Below are 6,005 nucleotides of genomic sequence, written 5' to 3' on the forward strand. Positions count from 1 at the left end.
GCTCGGACTCCTACCACTGCCACATGGTCCCGGCTGTCCCAGAGGAGCAGGGTGGCTGTGGCACTTCATCCCCATCGCTGGGATGGAGCATTTGCCTCTCACCCTCCTGCCGTGGCTCAGGGACAAAGGGAGCCCCATCCCAGGGGGACATTTTAAGCCATTCCCAGCTTTAGCAAAGAGAGGCTCAACAGAGCCTGGGCTCCCAAACCCCTCCCTGGAGCTGCACCGGTGTGAGGCTGTGTCGGGAGGGTGTCCCGGGGGAAGGTCCTTTCCCAGGGGGAGGGATCACCCGGCACAGCCCCGGGATGCTGGCCAGGTGTCCCAGCACAGCTCTGCCCATCCCGACCTGCTGTGCTGCCCCCAGGGAGAAAGGGGCAGCACCTGCCTTGTCCTGGCACTGCAGCAGGGCTTGGGGGGGATAAAGGTTCCATCCCCAGGGGAGGGGTCTTGGGAACATCTGAGCTCTGTGGTTTTCTTCTGGGTTTCCTTGGAAGAAAATCTTGGATTTCCCCAAGGCTGGAGCTGAGCCCTCACAGAGGAGCCAGTTCCCACCAGCATCCCAGGACTGCAGAGAGGGAAGAGGCTCAAGGCAACCCCTGGGTGAGGAGCAGCACCACAAGCCAAGAATCCCCCAGGATCCACTTCCAGCCTCAGCAGGACTCGCCCCTGCAGGGTCGGGGGTGTCCCGGAGCCCCTTGCTTTGGGGAATTGCAGTGGGAATGTGTCCCTGGCTGCAAATGGAGCCCTGAGCAGGGAGCCTGAGCGCCCCGGGCCATCCAGCAGCGCGTCAGAGCTGGTATTGCTCACCTGCCCAAAATACCTGAACCCCAGGGTGCTCCTGGCCTGGGGCAGGACTCGGCTGGGTCACCCCACTGCAGGGGTGACCCCAGGGGCCCCCGGGCAGGATGAGGTGTCCAGGGATGTGGGGCAGGCAGTGCCGTGGGGCCTGTGGCAGTGCCAGTTTGATGGGTGCCGCCCTTGAATCCCACACAGGGTCTCAGGCAGTTTGTCCCCAGGGCAGGGGGACACCAAAACAGGAGAGTTTGGAAGGGACAGAAAGCTCTGTCCCATGGCTCCATCCTCACTGGGGGAGAACAGCAGCTTTGCAGTCCCAGTTCCAGGCTGGGAGCATGGAAGGTGCCAGGCCCTGCCCACCCCGGACACGGAGGGAGCAGCAGGAGCAGGGCAGCCCCGGGCAGTGCCCGGGTAACTCACCTGCCCACGTGCTGGGCAGCATCACCTGATTTCAGTCATACCTTTAGAGCGAGAACCCCTCAAACCGAGGCATTTCCAGGATATTCTTGTTTCTGTCTCAAAGGGTGAGTAACTTTTAATGAGGGAGGACTAATGATCCCTCCAGGCCTGTGCTGTCACCACTGAGCCACTGCCAAAGCACACGCAGTGCTGAGGCCGGGGGCTGGATGGGCCCCAGAGTGTCCCCCCCACCCCACAGTCCTGGCAGTGATGTCTGTTCCTGGTGTGGCCCCCGTGCCCCATATTCCCCTCTCTCTCCCAAAGCATGTTTGGATCTCTGTGGTGGGAGACACAGGACAGGGAGAAAAGGGGCTCTGAGCAGGATGACCTTGTCCTTCCACAAGTGTCTCGTGGTGTTTATGCCCCTTCCACAGCCCCCATCCATGAGGGTTAAAGATTTGCTGCCTCTGTAGCAGCAGAAAACTACCCCAGCCAGGGGATGGGCTTTCCCATGCCTCAGTTTCCTTCTATGGTCCAGCATGAAGCCTGAAGTGCAGCAGGTGGCAGGAGGGGAGTGACGTCCCCATGGCCCCAGTAAGGACCAGGAGCCCTCAAAAATCCCATGAAATCTCTCCCCAAGTCACCAGCTCCAGGCTCAGCTCTCCAAGGCAGAGCTCCCAGCTTTCCCAAGAGGAGCAGCCAGACCAGCAATGGGACAGGATGTCCTGGAGCTGCCACCAGCCCCAGCTGTGCTCAGGTGTCACCCGGGGCCCAAAACCCCAAAGCAAAGGGAGCGGCTGTGCTCCCTGCCAGGCCCAAATTAGTGGCACTGGGATGGGTCATCCCCTGCCACGGCTGTAAAGGCACAAGTCATGCCAGGAAAAACTGCACGGGCTGTCACCGGGAAGCCACCGAGCCTGGGGACACACAGGTCACGCTACCAGGGGACAGGGATGTCCCCAGCCAGTGACACCCCAGGGGACATTCAAGGGGGGCCACATCAGTGCTGGGGCCACGTTGTTGCTGTGTCCCTGTCCCCACAGCCTGGCGGTGCTGTGTCCCCCCCACTCCCCGGGCAGCATTTTGCAGCAGCCAGGGGAGGTGACAGGCGCCATTCCCCAGCTCTGTGTCACCTGCAGTAATGACACCCTGCGCTCCCTTTCATCTCAGGGCCTCCTGGGTGGCCTCGCTCATCATCCCTTCCATGATGGGATGTGGCCGAGCCTGGGGGTGCAGGGTGGTGACACAGGAGCCCAGGCTGAGGCCCCAGAGAGTGGCAGCAGAGTGACACCCCTCATGACACCCTCAGTGGGTGCTCACAATGCCCCTTGTGCCAAATCCAGCCTTGCTGGGGCCAGCACGGGGAAAGCACCTCTTTGGACAACTGCAGCCACCGCAGCAGGCGGCGGCACTGCCCAGGGACACGGGTGGCCACAGAGCAGTGGTGGCACCTCTGGGATGGGCTGTGTGGGAGTGAGCAGGGCCGGACAGTGAACTCGAGCGACTGGGAGGTGTCCAGGAGCTGTGTTTGCCGAGGGAGGATTTGGACACGGCCATGGAGAAAGACTCCACCTCCTAAACCCACAGTGGGCACGTGGACAGGGGCATGTGCGTGGGATGGCAGCGTGGGCGTGGGGACGGTGACGAGTGTGTGGGGACAGCAGCAGCTGTGCAGGGACAGTGGGTGTTTGCCCGGCCATGGGGGCTCCTGTGCATGGGGGCTCCTGGAATCTGCCTGGGGACAGTTTGTGTCTGCGTGGGGACAGCTCCGGGGCTGCGTGGGGAACAGGCAGTGCCTGCACGGTGACAGCTGCTGTGGGCACGGGGACAGGGACAGCCCGGGACAGCCCGGGACAGCCCGGGACAGCCCGGGACACGGCTGACGTGAGCACGGTGGCGGTGCCAGGGCGCTGCCGTGGGAGCGGGGAGCGGGGAGCCCCCACCCGACAGCAGCGCTGCTGCTCGCCCGGGGCGACGCTGCGTGACCTTGGTGGCTCCGGGAGCAGGGCTTGGTCCCTGCTGCTTGCTCAGGGAGTTGGCACACGCCCTGCTTAATGTCGAGTGGGACGGGGCCGGTCCCGCGCGAGTCACGGAGTCCCCGAGGTGTCTTCACATCCAGGCTGAAGAGATTTTCACCCACTGCCCCACTCCCGCAGCTCTTCCTGCTCCTTTGTCCCGGTTTCCCCCGCGGCCGGCCCACCACGGGCACGAGGGGCTGCCAAAGGTCCCCAGCCCCCCGAGGGGCTCAGCTCGGGTGGGGGGGTTTCATCTCTGCCCCCGTTCCCTCCCATGGCGCCGGCTGTGGGGTGTCCCCGCGGCGCCCCACGCACACACCGGGGCTGGTTTCCCAGCGGGACGGGGCGGTGTCCGTGGGGCCGCCCCGGGGTGCTGCAACCCCAGAGCTGGGGGGAAGCGGGGTCATGGCACCCCGGGCCGCCGTGCCCCCGCCCAGCCCCTGTCGCACCCCCATATCCCCAAGGGGCTGTGCCACCCTCGTGCCACCCCCGGGAGGCAGGATCCGCCCGCGTTTCACCCCAAGATGATGATTGTTCCTTAATTGCCGGCAAAACAAACGCATAAAGCCCGGGCTGGCCCTCGCTGAGCTGGAAGGAAACGGGCCGGGTGCCATTCCCAGCGCCGGGTTCGCTGCCCGCGGCTCTCTGGGATAATCGCTTGGTGATGGATGTGAACGAGCGGCTCAGCCAGTCCGGCCGGGGCGCGTCAGCGCTTTCCAGTGGGCCCAGGTTTTCTCCGGAGCCAGCAGCGCCTCTGTCCCCCTCGGCCCGGGCAGCAGCAGAGTCCACCCCAGCTCACCCCAGAGGGATCCGCAGCGCCCCGTCCGTGCCATCTCCACGTCCGGATCCCGCCCCGCCGCCCTGGGCTGCCGCAGCTGGGGTCCCGCAGGCCCCGCGGCCGCGGGTTCAGCCCCCGATCAGCCCTTCCTCCTGCGGAATCCCCCTGGAATGCCCCTGGGCAGACCGATGGATCCTGATCCCTTAAAGCCATTTGGCCTCTCGCAGCCTCTTGGGAAACCCTTCCCGATCCAGCTTTTTTGCCGGCAACATCAAAACCGTTTTGCAATGAGAGGCAGCTGCCTGATTTTTAAATCAAGTTCCTTGGAAAATCACTTTCCAGCAGGGCTCCCCTTGTCCTGTGCCCGGTTCGGAGCCTCACGGGGAGTACCCAGGAGCAGCTTTTAGTCCCGATGGAGAAGCCTGGTGGAGTCACACGGTGACACGGGTGGAACACCACAGCAGGAGGAGCATCCCACATGGGGACCCCGGCAGAGGGGACTCCAGCCCCCCTGGCAGCCCCTCTGCCTGTCAGAGGATTTCAGAGGGGGTCAGGGACTGGGACACCCTTTCCTTCTCTCCCCTCCAGCCCCAACTTTGGATGCTCAACCCCAATTCCCCCAGCTCCCCTTTCTGCAGCCAGCTCCAGCTTCCAGCAGCAAACCCTTGGCATGTGGCAGAGGCCTTGGCTTCCGAGACAGACTTGGCATTTGGAGTGCCTGGAGTGCCTTCCCTGAGGTGGAAAGTCCCAAGGTGGATGTTCAGGAGTTTTCAGGGGAGTTCTTGCAATGAAAGCCTGCGAGGGTGTAACAATAAATCAGCACTGGCTCATCTCCCAGCAGGGCTCATGGCTTGTAAGGATGGATCCCAGCTCCAGGCAGGAACGGGGGGAATGGGAGTGGCCACTGCAGGTGTGGAGCTGGAGTTGTTCCGTCCATCCCCGGGGCACCAGCTCAGCAGGGAGGGCCCTGCTGCAAATGTCTGCAGGGTGAAACGCTGCCGAGAAAGGAGCTCTGCAAAGGGACAGGAATTGTTGGGATGAAAGGAAGTGGGTGGCCAGAGGCTGGGGACACGCCTGGCCCCAGGAGGGGGTCATGGCTCAGCTGAGAGCTGGGCCACACACTGGGATTTAGGGGCTGGGTCTGAGCTCCTGGAGCTTCTGTCTCCTGGGTGCCAGAGCTGGCACATGGGGGCCCTGGGGACTCTGTTGGCCAGGGAGAGGGGCCTGGGGGAGCTGGGGGTGTCAGGATGGGGACACTGAGCTGTGGAGTGACAGGCAATGGGGTATCTATGGGGTGTCAGACGATGGTGGGGCATCCCTCCAGGGACAGTCAATGGGGCGCCAGCCTGTAGAGCCTCGATGGGCATCAATGGAGCATCAGGTCACAGGGCATGTGCGGGGCACCGGGGTATGAATGGAGCATCGCTGCGGCATCAGACCATGGGGCATCAGTGGGCATCGAGGGCGTGTCGGTGGGATGGTTATCCAAGGGCACCAACGGAGCAACAAAGGCCATCACGGGCACCGAGGGAGCCCCCGGGACACCCGCGGGCGCCCGAGGGAGCCCCCGGGACACCCGCGGGCGCCCGAGGGAGCCCCCGGGGCACCCGCGGGCACCGAGGGAGCCCCCGGGACACCCGCGGGCACCGAGGGAGCCCCCGGGACCCCGCGGGCACCGAGGGAGCCCCCGGGACCCCGCGGGCACCGAGGGAGCCCCCGGGACCCCGCGGGCACCCGAGGGAGCCCCCGGGACCCCGCGGGCACCGAGGGAGCGGGGCCGTGACTCAGCGGGGCCGGGGCCGTGCGGGCCCCCCGCGCGCCCCCCGCGCGCCCCGCCAATCACCGCCGGGATTCCCGCGCGCCGGGGGGCGGGGCCGCGCCCGCCCCGCCCCTTCCCCTCATCGCCGCTTCGATTGGCCGCACTCCAACAGCGCTCCTCCCCCTGGGCCAGGGCCCGGGCCGGGATTGGCGGGGGGCCGGGCCAATGGGGCGCGGCGCGGGGCTATATAAGGCGCGGC

Source organism: Prinia subflava, chromosome 24 (genome assembly GCF_021018805.1).
Source record: "Prinia subflava isolate CZ2003 ecotype Zambia chromosome 24, Cam_Psub_1.2, whole genome shotgun sequence".
NCBI classification, from domain to species: domain Eukaryota; kingdom Metazoa; phylum Chordata; class Aves; order Passeriformes; family Cisticolidae; genus Prinia; species Prinia subflava.